This window comes from Heloderma suspectum, chromosome 2 (assembly GCF_057233095.1).
Source record: "Heloderma suspectum isolate Gila_16-S chromosome 2, 16-S_ref, whole genome shotgun sequence".
Classification (NCBI taxonomy): domain Eukaryota; kingdom Metazoa; phylum Chordata; class Lepidosauria; order Squamata; family Helodermatidae; genus Heloderma; species Heloderma suspectum.
Window position 1 is genome coordinate 333,808,640 of NC_139459.1, and position 18,489 is coordinate 333,827,128.

Genomic DNA, 18,489 nt, shown 5'->3' on the forward strand with positions numbered 1-18,489 from the left:
AAGCCACAGAAAGTACTTTTTACAAAATGCCATTTGACCCATTGCAAAGCCAGCCTGATGTCGTTTCCATTAGTAAGTACAAAGCAAAAAGCATGGCAAAGCATAGGTATGACGGCCTCCTCCATGTTTTCTCATTACGGTCTTTTAAGATCTGCCCAGAGAACCATCTTAGAAATACCTTCAGTGTTCTCTGTTCGGACAGCAAAGACCTGAGCTAAGCTGTTCTCAGGGGCAGTTCCACATTTATGGAAGTTCACTTATGAAAATTTTGTATTCCACCCTTTCGGTGTAGAAAGAATGCTCAGGGCAGCTTGCAACCATATAAAAACCACACATAAAATAAAATCAGAAATGAAATAAAATGATAAAACACAATACAAATGGAGAGAAGCATGGCAAGTTAAAGCAACCTAAAGACAAGGAGACAAACTACAAAACCACTGCGTATAGGCATGGCAATGTTCCAGGAGACTTGGGGCAGTATCCTACAGCGTCATTCTGCTAACCCAAATACTGTTGCAATAGCACAAGGGACCTCCCTAGTGCAACTCCAGTAGCATTAGCTTCTGTGGCAGGAAAGCCCATCGCACAAACTAATGCTGTTGTCATTAGTGGAATAACCTTCCTCTAGAGGTTAGCAGAATGACACCAGAGCATACTGGCCTTGCGGTGCAATCCTATACACACTTGCTGTAAGTGTGTATAGGAGTAAGTCCCATTGAAATCAGTAGCATTTGCTTCTGATGAACATACAACAGGACTGTGCTGCACGGCTGCTATCTTCTGCACCTTTACTTGGGTGTAAACTCTGTTGAACTCAGTGGGACTTACTTATGACTAAGCCTACATAGAGATTGTGCTGCAGGGGTGAACAGATGCCTCCTCTGTGCTTGCAAAAAAGAAAAAAAAAAAGCCTTGCTTCCCTTTGCTCCACCACTGCAGATCACCACCGTACTCTCTATAAATCTAATCCCTTTAAAGTTAAGTAATAAACATACTTTGCTGTTCCAGACAAATTTTTGATTTTAGGGAAACTATGATCAGAGACAGCTTGGGCTCCTTTTGTTCAGAGCAGGAGGGTGGATATAAGTCTGCTGGTCACCCTTTGGCTACTATTTCAATCAACATATACTTTGAATCTGTTTTGGCACATTTGTGTTTTGAACCAAACCAAGAAAAGGAAATGTATGTATACCTTGACACATAATGTACAACACAATGAGAGCCAGCATAGCGTAGTGGTGAGAGTGCTGGACTGGGAGCCGGGAGATCCGGGCTCTAGTCCCCACTCAGCCATGGAAGCTCACTGGGTGACTTTGGACCAGTCACAGACTCTCAGCCCAACCCACCTCACAGGGTTGTTGTGAGAATAAAACAGAAAGGAAGAGGAGAATGTAAGCCTCCTTGGGTTCTTTGCAAGAGGAAAAAAGTAGGGATGGCGGAGAATTCCACCATGGATCTCGGTGCATTCGGCCCCCTGAAACCTGTGGCAGAATGAAGCCCCCCACCCCCTCACCCTGTGAAAGGTGCGCAAAACGGAGCACTCACCTGCTGCTGTTCGCTCTGTTCTGCGAATGGCAGCTGTGTCTGTGGCCGCCATTTGCTTCACCATTTTAGCCGTGATAGGCTATGTAAATACTTACGTAGCCTATCACGGCAAAAAAAAGGGACGCAAATGGCAGCAGCTGCGGCGGCCGCCATTTGTGTCCCTGCGCAACCCAGCAGCCAGCCGTCGAGGATTTTGGGGGGAGGGACGGCGCGCCTCCCCCCCCTCACGGATGTACAAAACGAAACAGGTAAGTCATTTTGTACATCCCTAGAAAAAAGGCAGGATATAAATGCAATAAATAAATAAATAAATAAATACCACAACCAGATTTCCATAACTTCAAAGTCACTAATACAATGAACTATAAATATTGAGCACAACATGTATGTGAACTATGGGGGTAATACCCAATTATTTTAAATGCACCAAAATCAAAATCTGTACAAATTCTGAATGAAAAAAGTCAATTTATAGTCAATATAAGATGAAAAGGTGAGCATCCATGCTGGGGTTGGAGTCCGATGGGCTCCTGCCCTGCTCATCGACACCCATCCCCGCCCACTGAGCTGCACGAGCTGCCGGGACTTACCCAGTCCTGCCAGTGAGCTCCTGAAGCCAAGTCACAAATGGCAATTTCCTGTTTTTCGTAAATTAAATCTTGCACACAATGGCCAGCACTTTCCAGCTGGCCATGGTGTGCAAAATGTAATGTTTTCAAAAGTGGCTGCGGGCACATGGAATCCTTTCTCCCCCCCCCCCGCCATCCCAGCTATGTGAAGACAGCAGTTGGATGGGAGGAAGGAGACGAGAGGGAAAACGCTCTTGCCTTCCTCCTATTGTCAAGCCCCTGCCACTGCATAGCTGGTTCGGCATGGGAGGGGGAGACAGGAATTATCCTTTCCTGCCTACCCAGTAGCAATATGCCATTTGTGTGGCTACCTTTAGCATGATAGGCTACGTAAATACTTACGTAGAGTAGGGCAAAGAGCCGGAGCGCAAATGGCGTAGCGGCCACCATTTGCGTCCCTGCTCTTTGCCATGATAGGCTACGTAAATACTTATGTAGCCTATCATGGCTGCATGCAAGGACGCAAATGGCGGCCACTACGATGGCCGCCGTTTGCAGCCACAGCAGCCCGGCCACGCCTGGAACTCCGGCTGTGGCCAACCCCGACCAGCGGCTCCATGGGGAGGATTCTGGGGGGAGGGACGGAGCACTTCCCCCGCACCGCGGATGACCCGGTGTGAAATAAGGTAAATGTTTCATACATCCCTGTATTTACCTCAAACTTGGAAATGTGCACAAATTGGGGGAAATTCGCACAAATTTCACTGTCAGTGGCTGCTCAAACTAAGACCTTTACGGCTGCAAGTGGCGTCCTGGACACCATTTGCGTCTGCGGTCAGTCCCCTTTAGCCAGCGATACGGCATGGCGGCTGTATTGCTGGCGCTTCGGAGCCGGCCGTCGGCTCCGTGGAATTGTCGCAGAGTGGAGCCGGCCAAAGAGGATTCCGGGGGGAGGGACGGATCACCTCCCCCCCACGGGCGAATTCCCCACGGGCCGGCAGGTAGGGAATCCACCCATCCCTAACTTCCACTGAAATCCACACTGAAACCACAGCTCCTAACAGGGATGGAAGCATTTCTGCAGCAGCCAAAATGGTTCCACCATTGCTCTCCAGCAGGTTCCACTCTGGAAATGAAAGGATGGGGATGTGTTTTGCCTTTCCCCTCCTGGGGATATGGAAGGCAGATGTCCAGCGCAGCCCTTGGCTAATTAGCTTTTTGCTTCACATTGATATCTCATGCCCAGAGTGCTCAAATCTAGAGAAGGGAAGGTAGTAAAACCATCCCACACTGTATCAGGAACCTTTTGCTTCAGGATGGGTGGGTCTAGCATAGCTCTCACACACTCTGTGTACTTGAAGGTATCCGGTGCAGTGAGTTTTTGCTCTCTTTTGGATCTCAGGGGCTTCCATCATGAAATCCATATGCATCCTACATTCCAACCTCTCAGATTCAGTGAGGGGAAGGTAAACAAACATATCTCCTGCTGGAGTGGAGACCTTTAGTTGCAAGGATGTTGCTGATCTAGTGGAGCCTCTAGTCTCTGATCCAGCATGGGTATGTTTTTCCTACCTTCCCCTCACTGGATCTGAATAAATCACAGACACCCAGAATCACACACACAAACGCATACACCCACACCTTGCATCTCTCATTCAGCAAAGTATGTGTGTATTACCTTCCCCTAGCTGGGGGTGGTAGCCATTTGCACTTCCAGTATAATCCACATTATAGTTGGCTTGACCACCAGCGTGTGTGTGTGTGTGTATGTATGTATGTGTGAAAAAGTGGAATAGAAATTAAATAAATAAAATAGTTTTGATAGAGTAGAATAAAATCATCTCACTCTCTACCAGAACTCAGTAGAACATAACTCTGTGAATTCTTCCCAGTCTTAGCCAGGAACCCCACCATGTGTTGGTTTGAAAACTATTTAATGCAGCAGTGGGCAGACTTCAAGATTGTGGGACGATCTTTGTTTTTTTACTAGAACTCCAAGAACCACCAACCAAAGCCTGGTGCAAAAAGCACACACTTAGAATTAAAGGATTCTGGGTCCAGGAATTTGTTTTGGGTACCAAAACTGAATAGCGTTCATAGTCCTTCCACACAATAATCTACACCTGATTGCCATGAGATTTCTTCATTTCTACAGAATAATTTAGTGCAAAGTGGAGGGGGAGGCATTTTATCATTGGCATTGTTAAATAATGGGGACTCAGAAATCCTTGCTGATCTACTGCAGATCTACCAGAAGATCCATATCTACCTTCTCCTCACCCCTAATTTAATACAACAGCCAGGATGCAGATTCCCCTTTGTTAAAGAGCAATTCCAAAGTGTGAAGCAGATAAGACAAAAGTAGAGGGGTGAAGAAGGAGAGCAGCAAGTCTTTCTAGATGTGTTCCCAGGAAACTTTTAGGAAGGAGGAGAGGTCTCCAGTGTCACCATGCTGGCAAAATACCTCTTGGCTGAAGGGAACAGAAAGACAGATAGTACAGGCTTATAAAACTTGGACATGTCTTGACTGTTGGGATTAGAATAATCAGAGACTTTATTTCATGGCGAATGTAGCAGTTCCATATGAAAACTGGCAAGCTTTCTAAAGTCTTTAAAAGGAATATGGTATGCAAAATGAGCATGAGAACAGACAAGGTTCCCAGGATGAGAATAATTACAAGAAAACCAGTAGTTTAAAGACAAGCAATTAGAAATTGGCATGCATCCAGCTTCTATAAAGTTGGGTTGTTGGTGGGGGCAACAATGCACAGCTGTGTGCTAAAATTTAAGTTAGCTTATCTTAAGGAACAGCTTGTATTGTGGCAACTTGTGATACTCCAAGCAGCACAACAACAGAAAGAGAAACCATGCTGGCTGAATATAGAATTCTTAGATAAATCTATATACTGTGGTTCAGGTGCAGAATTGCAGTTCAACAGCATAGTTTTCAAGGTATATTCATATTTTCACGTTTGTAACTTAATGGGTATATATTATGTGCTGCTATTGAATATGCAGGCTGACACAGTTTTGACGTTAAAACATTTATTATGTTAGAGGCTTCCCCTCTTCACTTCACAGGTCAGTACAATGTGAACTTTGGCACCACAAGTGGGATAAAATGGGATAATTACCAACATGTTTTGATTAACGGAAAAATTCAGCTTATTATAGCTAGGGATAGATGGGAGTTCCATTTTTGCTCACAAAACATGCAAGCATGCCCTTGCACTCATGTGTGAGCATGAGCACGGCTCCACCGAAAATGTTTGCAAATTGCTGGACATTATTAATTATTATTATTATTATTATTATTATTATTATTATTATTATTAATTACATTTCTGTACCACCCCATAGCCGAAGGCCTCTGGGCGGTTTACAAAAGTTAAAACATTAAAATGCAAGATACAAAGTTTGAAAACCATTTACATACAAACATATGGACAATGTATACAAACAACATATAACGGAAAGCAACTTTGAACTAAAAACAGTTTCTTAAAAATCCAACAATAAAACACAGCTTAAAACAACACTGCTTAAGAATAGTATACACGAGTCAGCCAAAGGAACAAGAGTTCTCAAAAGGGAAGGCCTGCCAGAATAATAGAGACTTTAATGCCTGCTTAAAGACCTGCAATTAGGGATGGACGAAAGTCCCTTACCTGGTCCCGCAGCTTGCTTCACGGTGGGGGGGAGGCGCTCCGTTCCTCCCCCCGAAATTCTGGCTGGGGGGGAGGCGCCCCGTCCCTCTGGCCGAAATTCCGGCCGTGGGGGAGGCACCCCGTCCCTCTGGCCGCGAATCCTCTGCTCCTGCTGGGTTGCAAATGGCGGCGGCCGTAGCCGCTGCTGTTTCCGTCCCTGCAGTCAGCCATGATATGCTACGTAAATGTTTACGTAGCCTATCACGGCTGACTTTGGGGGGGGGGAAAGTGCATATGCAAATGGCGGTGCCCACGGGCGCTGCCATTTGCGTTCCTTATTTGAGCACGTGTCGTCTACGTAGACATTTATGCAGACTACGGCGAAAATAAGGGCAACGCAAATAGCGTTGCCCTTATTTTCGCCATAGTCTACATAAATGTTTATGTAGACTACACGTGCCCAAATAAGGAACGCAAATGGCGGCGCCCATGGGCGCCGCCATTTTGCGTACGCGCTTCTCCCCCCCAAAGTCACCCGTGATAGGCTACGTAAACATTTACGTAGCCTATCACGGTGTTTTTTGAAAATCTACCCGTGATAGGCTACGTAAATCTTTACGTAGCCTATCACGTTGTTGTTGCTGTTTTTTTTTTACACTTTGAAATGGCGGCAGCGGCGGCCGGTCAGAAGACCGGCCTCCGCTGCCGCCGCACTGCCACCACACCGCCGCCGGGAGCTGCCGCCAGGGATATTCGACCAAAGTAAGTCCCATCCCGGGGGGTGGCGGGGGGGTGGCGGACCGTTTCTCCACCAATTTTGGGAGGCTGAATGCCTTGGCATTCGGCCTCCCGGAGATTCGTGGAGAAATTCTCTGACATCCCTACCTGCAATGAGGTGAACAGGTGCATCTGAACCTGCAGGTCATTCCACAACTGAGGGGCTGCAAAGGAAAAGGTCCTCTTGCGTGTGGCTGCCAGTCTCACATTAGGCAGCCCCAGCAGAGAGCCCTCAGAGGACCTCAGGTGGCGGACTGGGACGTAGGGGAGAAGGCGCTCCCTAAGGTAGCTTGGACCTAGACCACGTAAGGCTTTAAAGGTCAGAACCAGTACTTTATATTTTGCTCAGAAACAAATTGGCAGCCAGTGTAAAGATTTTTAAACCAGTGTAATATGGTCTCCACAGGATGTCCCAGAGACCAACCTGGCTGCCATATTTTGTACCAGATGAAGTTTCCAAACTAAATATAAAGGCAGCCCCAAGTACAGCGCATTACAAAAATCAAACCTAGAGATTACCAGCATGTGCACCACCGTTACCAGATCCACATGTTCCAGGAATGGGCATAGCTGGCGTATCAGCCAAAGTTGATAACAGGCACTTCTCACCATTGCCTCTACCTGGGATGGCAGGAGCAGGGTTGGGTCAAGAAGCAGCCCGAAGCTACGAACTTGCTCCTTCAGGGAGAGTGCAACCCCATCCAGAAGTGGTTGACATACCTCAATACCTGAATTAGAACCCTTCACAATGAGCACCTCTGTCTTGCCTGGATTCAGCTTCAGCTTGTTCTCCCTTATCCAGCACATTATGAACTTCAGGCAGTCATTCAGAGGAGTCATACCTTCCTTGGATAAGATGATAAGGAGAAACAGATTTGGGTGTCATCAGCATACTGATAACACTCAGCCCCAGACCTCCTGATGATCTCTCCCAGGGGTTTCATGTAGATAGTAAACAGCATCAAGGATAGAATGGAGCCCTGAGGGACTCCACATAATAGTTTCTTTTTCAAGGAACAATTATCCCCAAGCAACACCATCTGGAACTGTCCTGAGAGAAAAGAGCTGAACCACTGCACAGCAGTGCCCCCAGCCCCCTCAGGTGATCCAGAAGGATACCATGGTTGATGGTATCGAATACCACTGAGAGCCAGTTTGGAATGGGTCCAGATAATCAGTTTCATCCAAGACTATTTGGAATTGAATGGACACTGCCTTCTTGATTACCTTGCCCCCAAATGGTAAATTACTTACTGACCTATAATTATTTAAGTCTAGGGGGGTCAAAGGAAGGCTTCTTCAGAAGCAGTCTAACAGGTGCTTCTTTTAGACATGATGGAAAATTACGTTCCCCTAGGGAGGCATTAATAATATTCAGCAAAAGTTGCTTTAATATCTCCCCTCCCTGGACTACAAGCCAGGATGGGCAGGGATCGAGAGGCCAAGTTCTCTTTTTGACTAAACCAAGCAGCTTGGTTTGTGCTTGTGTTCAATTTGTGCAACTTTCCCCTGCAGAATTAAAGCCCCACTTTAGCCTGTGGAGGAAAGTTATGCACATTTGGAAATGTGCACAAATAGGGGAAAATTTGCACAAATTTCACTGTCAGTGGCTGCTCAATTTGCGCAATTTTCTCATTCATGAAGAGCAAACAGCAATCGTAAACGTGAACAGAACTTGGGCACGAGATGAACAGTGAAACAACATTCAGAGAATCCTAGCGATCTTGAACATCACTCATTTGCCCAGCCCTAATTACAACATGATGCCAACTAAGAGATCATTAGTTATATGAAATACATAAGAATAGTGTTATTGGGTTAGATCCATGGACCATCCGGTATCTTCTCTTAAACAGTCAGGAGATCCAATTTGGGTCTGTTATGAGTTTTCCCTTATGCTTAGGGATGTCAGAGAATTCCGCCATGGATAGGGATGTCAGAGAATTCCACGATGGATCTTGGTGAGGCTGAATGCCAGTGCATTCGGCCCCCCGAAATCCGTCGTGGAACGAAGCCCCCACCCCCCAACCCACGAAAGGCGAGCGGGATGAAGTCCTCGCTGCCCCCAACCCACAAAAGGCGCGTGAAACGGAGCACTTACCTGCTCCCGTCTGCACTGCTTTGCAAATGGCAGCCGTCCTGCGGCCGCCATTTGCTTCCTCTTCTTCATAGCCGTGATAGGCTACGTAAATACTTATGTAGCCTGTCACGGCTAACGCAGGGATGCCATTTGCATCCCTGCGGAGGCCGTGATAGGCTACATTAATATTTACATAACCTATCACGGCAGGGGGGGGGACCCAGTGTACGCAAATGGTGGTGGCTACTGCCATTTGCGTACGCTGGGTTTTTTCCCCCTGCCGTGATAGGCTACGTAAATATTTACGTAGCCTATCACGGCTCAATACAGGGATGCAAATGGCGGCTATGACAGCCGCCATTTGCATCCCTGCAGGGTTGCCCAGCGGCCGGATGTCCGGCTGTGTGCGGCCGGAGCCGGCCGGTGGCTCCGCGGCTTGGCCGTGGAGCAGAGCCGGCCGGGCAGGATTCTGGGGGGGAGGACCGGATCACCTCCCCCCCATTGAGGATTCCGGGGGGAGGGACAGAGCGCCTCCCCCCCACCGCAAATTGCCTGGCGTGGATGCATCCAACTAGAGGTCCATCTGGGTGAAAAAGCAGCCAGCCAGATGCCTTGGCAAAACTCACAAGCAAGGCATTAAGTCAATAAACCTCCCTCACTTGCTCCCAGCAACTGGTATTTATTGGTACACTTCCTCTGACAGTAGAGCAGGGGTGGGCATTTTCGGTCCCTCAAGATGTTTTGGCCTTCAACTTCCATCAGTCCTAGCTAGCATAGCCAATGCTGAGGGATGATGGGAGTTGTAGACTAAAACAGGTAGAAGGCCACTCATGACATTGCCCACTCCTGGTGTAGAGGCTCCATTTAATCTCACAGCTGTTGCTAGACTTGTATTTCTCCATTCCTTTTTTAAAAGCTCATTCAGGCTAGATGCCATCATTGCTTCTTATGTACTGAATTCCATGAACTAATCATGTAAGCAAATATCTGAGTAGGGATGGTGGAGAATTCCACCACAGACCCCAATAAGGCTGGATTCCAAAGAATCTGGCCTCCAGAGTCCGTGGTGGAACGGGGCACTCACCTCCGCTTCCCTCCGGAATCTGTGTGTGGCCAGCTGCTCTGTGCAGTGATCCTGCAGAGCCAGCCGCTGGCTCCACATTGCTGGCAATATGGCCGGCTGCCATTGCCGTGCCATATTGCTGGCTGAGTGAGGGCTAGCTAACTCCGGCCACAAATGTCGTCCACAATGCCATTTGCGTCCAGAGTTAGCTAGCCCTCACTCAGCCAGCAGCAATACGGCATAGCAATGGTGGCCAGCCGTATCGTCAGCGATGCAGAGCTGGTGGCCAGCTCTGGTGGCCGGCTCTGGTGGCCGGCTCTGCAGGATTGCTGTGGAGCAGAGCTGGCTCAGACAGATTCTGGGGGGGAGGGACAGATCGCCTACCCCTGCGGGCGGATTCCCATCCGGACCAGCAGGTAGGGAATTGCCCATCCATATATCTGGGGCTCGCTTGACTGGATGAAAAGTTTTAATGTTTGCACTCTCTGCTGGTGGGTCCAATGAGAGTTTACATCTTACGGATCTATGCCTCTGATAGTTGTCAAAGGAGGCTTACAATATCTCTGATTTGTAGCGCAATACTGTTACATTTTCTTATGAATGGAATATACTTCGGAATCTTTATGCTGCAGTGCCGTGAATTATACCCCCAAAACTAGACACAGGATCGCTTCCTGAATGTACACTCGATAGTTTGAAATAATTAGATGCATCTATCTATCCATAGACCCCTTGCTGAGCTTGCTTGTAAAAATATAGTGGCTCGCTGCTTAGCATAATGGGCTTACAGTGTCTTGTGGGCCCTCCAGACACTGATATGAATAATGTATGAGGATAGTGTTGCTTTGCAATGAATGGGTATTAAGAACTTCGGTTGTCATTTTGGGTGACTGTCTAAGACAGATGTGAAAGAGAGAGGACCCATACACTGAATTTCACACTATAGCATTGATATATATAATTGATATATTATTTTTTCCTTGATAAATAATAATTTATTTCAGGACAAAATTTACCATATTGAGCTGATTACAGGGCTGTAGCCCTGTAGTTTTACTGACTGTGTCTACATAAGCCAAGGTTAAGTATTACTGTGGAGATTATAATTAAAGCCTTCTAAGTCAACATGGCAAAGGAACAGGCGGGAGGTGGGGAGGAAAGAGGAATTCTAGGCAATTCTCTTTTTTTCATGCAGGCTGTTTGATAGGATTGCCATGTTTTGAAGAAAACACCCTTGAATATCTTTTTCTGGTTTCTGTGAACAGCATGTTGCTCTGTTAAAAATTTGCCTCTAAGTCCTTGATGTGAAATGGAAAACCAGTCGCAAAGGCAAGCTTGGGCATGCTTAAACAAGATTGTATCCAGCCCCATGGCCTTTTGAGGACAAATAGTGTGCATTTCATCATATTCTGCTTGTTATGTTGTGCTTAACTCTGATTGATTAAACTGGAAGCAGCAGTCTTCAGATTAAACTGGTTTAATTTTAAGTACATGATAATTATCTGCTGTGAACCAATCCAGCCTTCTCCTAACTCTGTTGGCTAGGTCTGGCTCTAATCAGTTTTCTGTGGGAACATAAATTGTCCTTAAAGGGGCAACTTACTTTCTAAATGTTTCCCCTTGCAAGCAAATGACTTACAACTACTGCACATAACCAGGGAACCTTAGTATTAAATTATAAAACAAAGCACCAAAGTATTCGGTTTATGTTTTGGAGGGAGCTCGTCACACTCTTGCTCAACTCTCTGAGGCCCTGTCTCAGACTCTATATCCTTGATGTTCTAATCTGTTCTTCTGGATAATCTATAGCAACCTCCTCCAATCTGATGCCTTCCAGATGTTTGAGACTACAACTTTAATCAACCCTGACCATTGGCCATGCTGTCTGGAGGTGATGGGAGTTGCAGTCCAAAATATCTGGGGGGGGGCACCAGGTTGGGGATGGTTGATCTGTAGAGGGCTTTATATTCTCCTCCTGCCACTTTTCTGGTACTGTTTACCCTCCCACCCCCAGAACCTGTGTTTTCCGCCCCACCTCCCTATCTGGAACATAATGAAAGTATTGCATCTAAAAAATATGACTGTTTTCACTGCCTATGAAAGCAAAGCAACATCTTTATCTACTGGTACCCTCTGTTTCCCAGCATGCACCAGCCTGTATACAGAACTTACCAGCCTTCAGTAGCTTCACTACTTGAGACGCCTTATTATTTATTTATTTATTTATTTATTTATTTCTATACAGCCCAATAGCCGAAGCTCTCTGGGCGGTTCACAAAAATTAAAACCAAACAGCACACAATAAAACAATTTAAAATATATAGAACATTAAAACCACAATATAACAATACAACCACAATAAAACCTAGCAGCAGTGCAGGAGTTTAAAATACAGATTTAAAACAGCAAAGCTAAAAATTTAGAATGCTAAAATGCCTGGGAAAATAAAAAGGTCTTCACCTGGCGCCCAAAGGAATACAATGTAGGTGCCAGGCGAACCTCACTAGGGAGCTTATTCCAGAGCCGGGGTGCCACAGCAGAAAAAGCCCTCCTCCTAGTAGCCACCCGCCTCACTTCCTTTGGCAGGGGCTCACGGAGAAGGGCCGCTGACGATGATCTTAAGGTCCAGGCAGGCACATATGGGAGGAGGCGATCCTTCAGGTAATCTGGCCCCAAGCTGTTAAGGGCTTTGAATGTTAACACCAGCACTTTGAATCGGGCCCGGAAATGGATTGGCAGCCAGTGCAGCTGGAAAAGTACTGGTGTAATATGAGCTCGCAGGCCAGTCCCTGTTAACAGTCATGCTGCCCGATTTTGGACCAGCTGAAGTTTCTGGACCGTTTTCAAAGGCAGCCCCACGTATAACGCATTGCAGTAATCCAGACAAGAAGTTATCAGAGCATGTTTTTATTATAACAGAGTATTATAACAGATGTATTTTTATTATACAGAGCTGTTTTTATTATAAAACAGTATTCACTTTTTTGCCCTGTCTCTTATACGCATCAAAATATTTTATCTCTTTTTGAACCATATCCATTAAGTTTGGAAGCAGAATTTTAAGTTTTGGGTACCTTATTTCAGCTATAGATTTTCTATGCAGCAAAGGTATTGCCCTGAAGCTCAACATTACCGGATATGGATTTTTGCTGAATTTGTGGCTTTCTTTCTTCTGATTTCAAGTGATTGTCCCATTCTGTGGTTCCTTGGTTCTCACCAGGGAAACTAGTAGCTAGCATCTGATGGCAGTTGGAACAAAGCAGGAAGAAAATAGGACCTTGGGTAGGGATGGACGAAAGTCACTTACCTGATCCCGACGCTTGCTTTGCGGTGGGGGGGAGGTGCTCCGTCCCTCCCCACCGAAATTCTGGCCGGGGGGGACGCCCCGCCTCTCCGGCCGCGAAAGTTCTTCTGCCGGGAAGACGTAAAAAAAAAAACGTGATAGGCTACGTAAATCTTTACGTAGCCTATCATGGCTAGATTTTCAAAAACCACCGTGATAGGCTACGTAAAAGTTTACGTAGCCTATCACGGCTGACTTTGGGGGGAAAAAAAAGCGTGTACGCAAATGGTGGCACCCATGGGCGCCGCCATTTGCGTTCCTTATTTTGGCATGGGTAGTCTACGTAAATATTTAAGTAGACTACGGCGAAAATAAGGGCAACAAAAAATTGCCCCTTCCTCATTCTACTGCCATTTCATCAGTAGGATGGGCTAATTGGATACAACACAATATTTTTTACAAGGCCATTTGATTGTGGATAACTTGGACATGGTGTGCGTCTGAGATGTTCAAAGCCATAGTGCCTGGCAATTTTTTAAAAAATCCAGCAAATTGAAGGGCACTATCAGCATTAAAATATGTGGTATGCCATGCCTTGAAAAACAAAATGACTTCAGCACATATCATATTACACTGACAGATTTTCTAATAGGGGAATTTCTGGATAGTGAGAGTAATGATGTAAGATCAACTGATAATCTTTGCCTGAGTACATAAAGACTTTGGTTGACATAGGTAATGTACAATTCCTCATTTCATTCTCTAACTCTACTTTCAAATGGCCTGGATCATGCGTCTGTTATTACCAGATAGTTTTCTGGCTTATACTCAATAGTTAATTCATACCCCTGAAACTGGAAAAAGTTTCTTGAGGTCCTGGGAGAGACATCTTAGGAATGGATGCCGGGGGCTTGTGCAGTTGTTTCTGAAACAACTGGCCTTGTGTAGATGAACACATTATACTTCTTACAGCCTCAAGAAGAGCCCTGCTGCATCAGACTAGGTTTTCCACAGTGGCCAGCCACTGGAAAGCCCACATGCAGGGCACGAAGCCCTTCCTCACTGTTGCCCTACAGGGGCTTGTAATAGAAGCCATACTGCCTCTGAACATGGATGTTCCATTTAGACATCCATGATTAATAGCTGTTGATAGACCTAGCCTCCAGATATTTTCTTCATCTGTTTCAAATAAATTTTCCATCTACAAGTCTTTGGGCTCTAAATTTGAATAAATTATTGTCATTGCAATTGAACAATAATCTAAAGTAAAGAACAGTGGGAAATGCATGAACAAGCACAAGGACATGTAATTGAAGGTGTCTAATACAGTATGGGTGCCATCCAGATAACTTTCTGTAGTGTTACATCATAGCAATCTATTCCAGGAGGAGTCCAGGATAGAGTATCTGTGGACTCTAGTGTAACACCAAGCCTGTGAGTTGGTGATGGATGTTAACTGAGAGGGTTTGGGGGATTTTGTTTTTTAGAGGAAGGCTGTTGAAGTAGCCCAGCAATATGTTTAGCCTTAGAGTGATACATGTGAGAAGATAAGAGGGGAAGGACCTCAGCACGCCACTCCAATGTTCCCCAGGTACAGATCTATGAGAAATTTGTTTCAGTTTGTTTTTGATCAGGTCTGCACATTCTGGATCAAACATGGACTCAGATGAAATCTGCAGTGAAAGTCCGTATGTTTCAAAGCTTGAAATGTGATTCATGGACCAAAAAAGATGTGTACAACAGTATGCAGACATTTAAAAAATGTGCACAAATACCCTTTAATCAGTGGGAGAAGAATGCATACGTTTCAAAGATGTGCACAATTGATGTGTACATTTGGAAAATTTTTAATGAGAAAAGAAATGCCCTAACCCCGGTGCCAGCTTATCTGGCAAAGGGGGGGCACGTTGCGGGCAGGTGGGGAGAGGAGAGGTGGCTGCTGCCTATTGGGTGCCCCCCGATGGCACCACCAGGCAGGGGAGGGGTCGACAGAGCCCTTTTAAGCTCTGCACCCCCTCCCAATCCAACTCTCTCGCTCGCATAGCTCCCTCCCGCCCTCCGTTAAGCAGTGTGGGTTTATACCGGTTGCCCCTTTTGGGAGCCATGTAGGCATTTTGGCTCACATTAAAATTGGCCTTTACTGTGTGTCTTTTTGCCTACTTCACACTGTTATTGGGGCTACGGTGTGTCCAGTAGGCGAATATGGTCCAATCCCTCATAGGTCACTTTTCAGTTTGCGGCTAGGATGGGCAAAAGCAGGAAGAGATTAGGGATGGTGTGCATGCAGAGGCACCTTCTGGTGACAGCTGACGCCTGAGGCCCCCCAAATGGGTTGTGTGGCTCTGCGGTGGGATAAGGGTTGCCTGGGAGACCAACCCTCCTCACTCACCCAGGTGTTGTGTGGCACCGGGAGGGGGTGACAGGGGAAGGTCTACCTCCCCCACAAGGGGCAGTCCGGAGGTGTGGCGAGATTGATGCCACCCCTCAGGCTGGGTGTGCTTTCACCCGAGAAGTGCCAGCTAGTCATTGGCACAGTCAGCTGCCTGTCCTAGGTACCCATTTGCAGATATATTTTCAATATAAGTTCTGAACAACTTTCGCCCAGTCTTGAATCTACCATTTTGGGGCAAGGTGATTGAGCGGGTGGTGATGATGCAGTTGGGGGCACACTTGGAAGAAGCCGATTATCTAGATCCATTTCAGTCGGGCTTCAGGCTTGGACATGGGACAGAAACGGCCTTGGTCGCCTTGGTGGATGATATGAGGAGGGCTCTGGATAGGGGCGAATGCTCCTTCCTTGTTCTCGACCTCTCAGCGGCTTTTGATACCGTTGACCACAGTATCCTCCTGGACCGCCTGGAGGGGTTGGGCATTGGAGACACCGTATTGCGGTGGTTCCGGTCCTTCCTCTCCGGCAGGTACCAGAGGGTAGAACTGGGAGAGGAGGTTTTGGACCTGTGGCCACTCACTTGTGGGGTGCCATCCTCTCCCCATTGCTATTTAACATCTATGTGAAACTGCTGGGGGCTATTATCAGGAGGTTTGGGGTGCAGTGTCATCAATATGCGGATGACACGCAGCTCTACTTCTTGTTCAAATCTTCACCAAGGTTGGCCATAGAATCCCTGTCCAAATGTCTGGAGACGGTGAGTGGCTGGATGGGGAGGAATAAGCTGAAGCTGAACCCTGACAAGACCGAGGTACTTTTGGTGGGAGACAAGAGGAGGCTGGGGGATGTTGGCCTGGTGTTGAATGGGGTATGGCTACCCTTGAAAGACCAGGTCCGCAGCCTGGGGGTCATTTTGGACTCCCAGCTGTCCATAGAGGCTCAGGTGTCAGCTGTGAGCCGGACAGTGCTGTACCAACTCCATCTGATACGGCAGCTGCGCCCCTACCTTCCCGACCATCTGCTCCCATAGGTAGTACATGCCCTGGTCTCTTCTCATTTAGACTACTGTAATGCGCTCTACGTGGGATCACCCTTGAAGACAGTTCGGAAGCTGCAGCTGGTACAGAACACGGCAGCTCCCCTGATTACAGGCAACCGCCGGCGAGATCACATCACTCCGGTGCTGAAGGAGTTGCACTGGTTACCAGTTGTTTTCCAGGCCAAATTCAAGGTGTTGGTTTTGACCTTTAAAACCCTATATGGTTCTGGCCCAGCCTATCTTAAGGAGTGTCTCCAGCAACACCAGACAGGCCGCTTAACAAGATCAGCCTCGGATGACCTTCTCTCTGTCCAATCAGCCAGGACAGCTAGGCTGGTGAGGACGAGGGAGATGGCCTTCTCTGTGGTGGCCCCCACTCAGTGGAACTTCCTCCCTAGGGAACTCCGCCATGCCCCCTCTTTAATGAGCTTCCGCCATGCATTAAAAACGCTGTTGTTCAGGCAGGCATTTGGGGTGGGTTAGGGTATTTTTATGATGTTTTTAATGTAGAATTTTATTGTTTTAACTGTTTTGTTGTTGTACATTGCCCAGAGTGGCTGGGTGACCAGCCAGATGGGCGATTAATAAATTTAATAAATAAACAAACAAACGAACAATAAATAAATAAATAATAAATAAATAAATGTGGCCCAATTTTCAACCCAAGCCTTGTTGTTCGACTCTTCTTTGACCCATCTCCGCTTGCAAAAACAAAACTCACAATCTGATACAGACTTGAGGTGGAATGAGCCTTGAGATGGAATTTGGAGAGCTTTAGCAAGTTTGAGTTTTGCTGATTTGCACACCCCTACCTCCAGATTTCACACTTTATCTATGTCACATAACACACAAAAGAAGAGGCAGTGTTTCCAATTCTATGGAGTTATGCTGATGCCTTTTTAGATTATTTGCATGAGCTAGGCTGAAGAGAAAAGATACAACCCATCCTGCCATTCTCTTGCACAAGCTTGAATATGTATTGAACTCAGTGCAGCTCTAAATTAAGTCTGGATCTAACTCGATGCTGATGCTAGTAATGTAACCCTAATAAACAAAATAACTAAACTGAGGGCTGTTCTCTTTGGCTAGAAAACCAGATGTAAAAGTAGATTCCAGGACTACCACAACATGATAAATTATCTTAAACTTGTACTGTGTCCACAACCTTCATTTTAAGTGATTCCCTTTGTCCCGTTATCTTTAAATGAGGCTGGATTGTTTTCACTGCTTGTTTAGATGAGATTGCCTTCAAGAGGGACATCTTTGTTTCTTTCTAACAAATTGCCAGTCACAAATTTTACCTCCAATTACAGTTTTGCATATAAACCACATTGGCACTTTGAAAACTGCCGCAATAATATGTGATGTGGCCTTTCAGGTCGTATGATTACATTTCTATGTGAGCTTGAAGTGGGACCAACGAAACAATATTTTGCAGTATTTGTAGGGGGCAAAATAACCTGAAATGTACTTGTGGTATTTTTTATCCAGGAACGTTTTAAAGTCCTGTCAATGGGAAGCACAGAGCCTATTTCACGGTGGCTTTTGCAAATGCGATTTGCTAAGCTGCTATGCACACAAATGCCCTCTTTAAAGAGTGCTACATAATTTTACATTCAGCCAAAGCAGAGGAGGAAACATACGTGGGAAACCAAAGCAGTCTTCAACTCTTGCTCTGTCACCTCCAGGTTAATCTCCTAAAGTACTTTCACAGGCATATGTTTGTGTGGGTGGGTGTTTACATAGGAAGATAGGTCCAATGCAAGGCTTGGCATGTGATGTTGGATGATGTCGCTGATCCACATTGGCACACCAGACAGAGCAAAATGTCCCCAGTATGGAAACTATCCTAAAGGACCACAGGAAGGTCCTAAAGCTAGTATCCTCATATGTATTTATTTATTAAATGCAGCTGAAAAAAGACTCCCTGTAGGGATGTCAAGGAAATCTACAATGGAATCAAATGAGTTTGGATTTTTATGAATCCCACCTATGGATTCTGCAGCAGACTGGCTTTTCCCCAGTAGGGCCCATTCCACAGACTTTGGGACCACTTTTCTAATTTTCTGGAATTTTGTACAAATTTACTAATTG

At 46.1% G+C, this 18,489-nt stretch overlaps 1 protein-coding gene and 1 long non-coding RNA gene across 6 annotated transcripts in view; both read left to right on the top strand.

Annotated features, from left to right (window-relative positions):
• FHIT (fragile histidine triad diadenosine triphosphatase) overlaps positions 1 to 18,489 on the top strand; it is a 1,278,194-nt gene that overhangs the window by 238,739 nt on the left and 1,020,966 nt on the right. The window lies entirely within an intron of this gene.
• Positions 12,290 to 17,040, top strand: LOC146355059 (uncharacterized). Its single transcript, XR_014788580.1, has 2 exons — positions 12,290 to 14,558; positions 16,077 to 17,040. It is a non-coding gene; the product is annotated as an uncharacterized LOC146355059 (long non-coding RNA).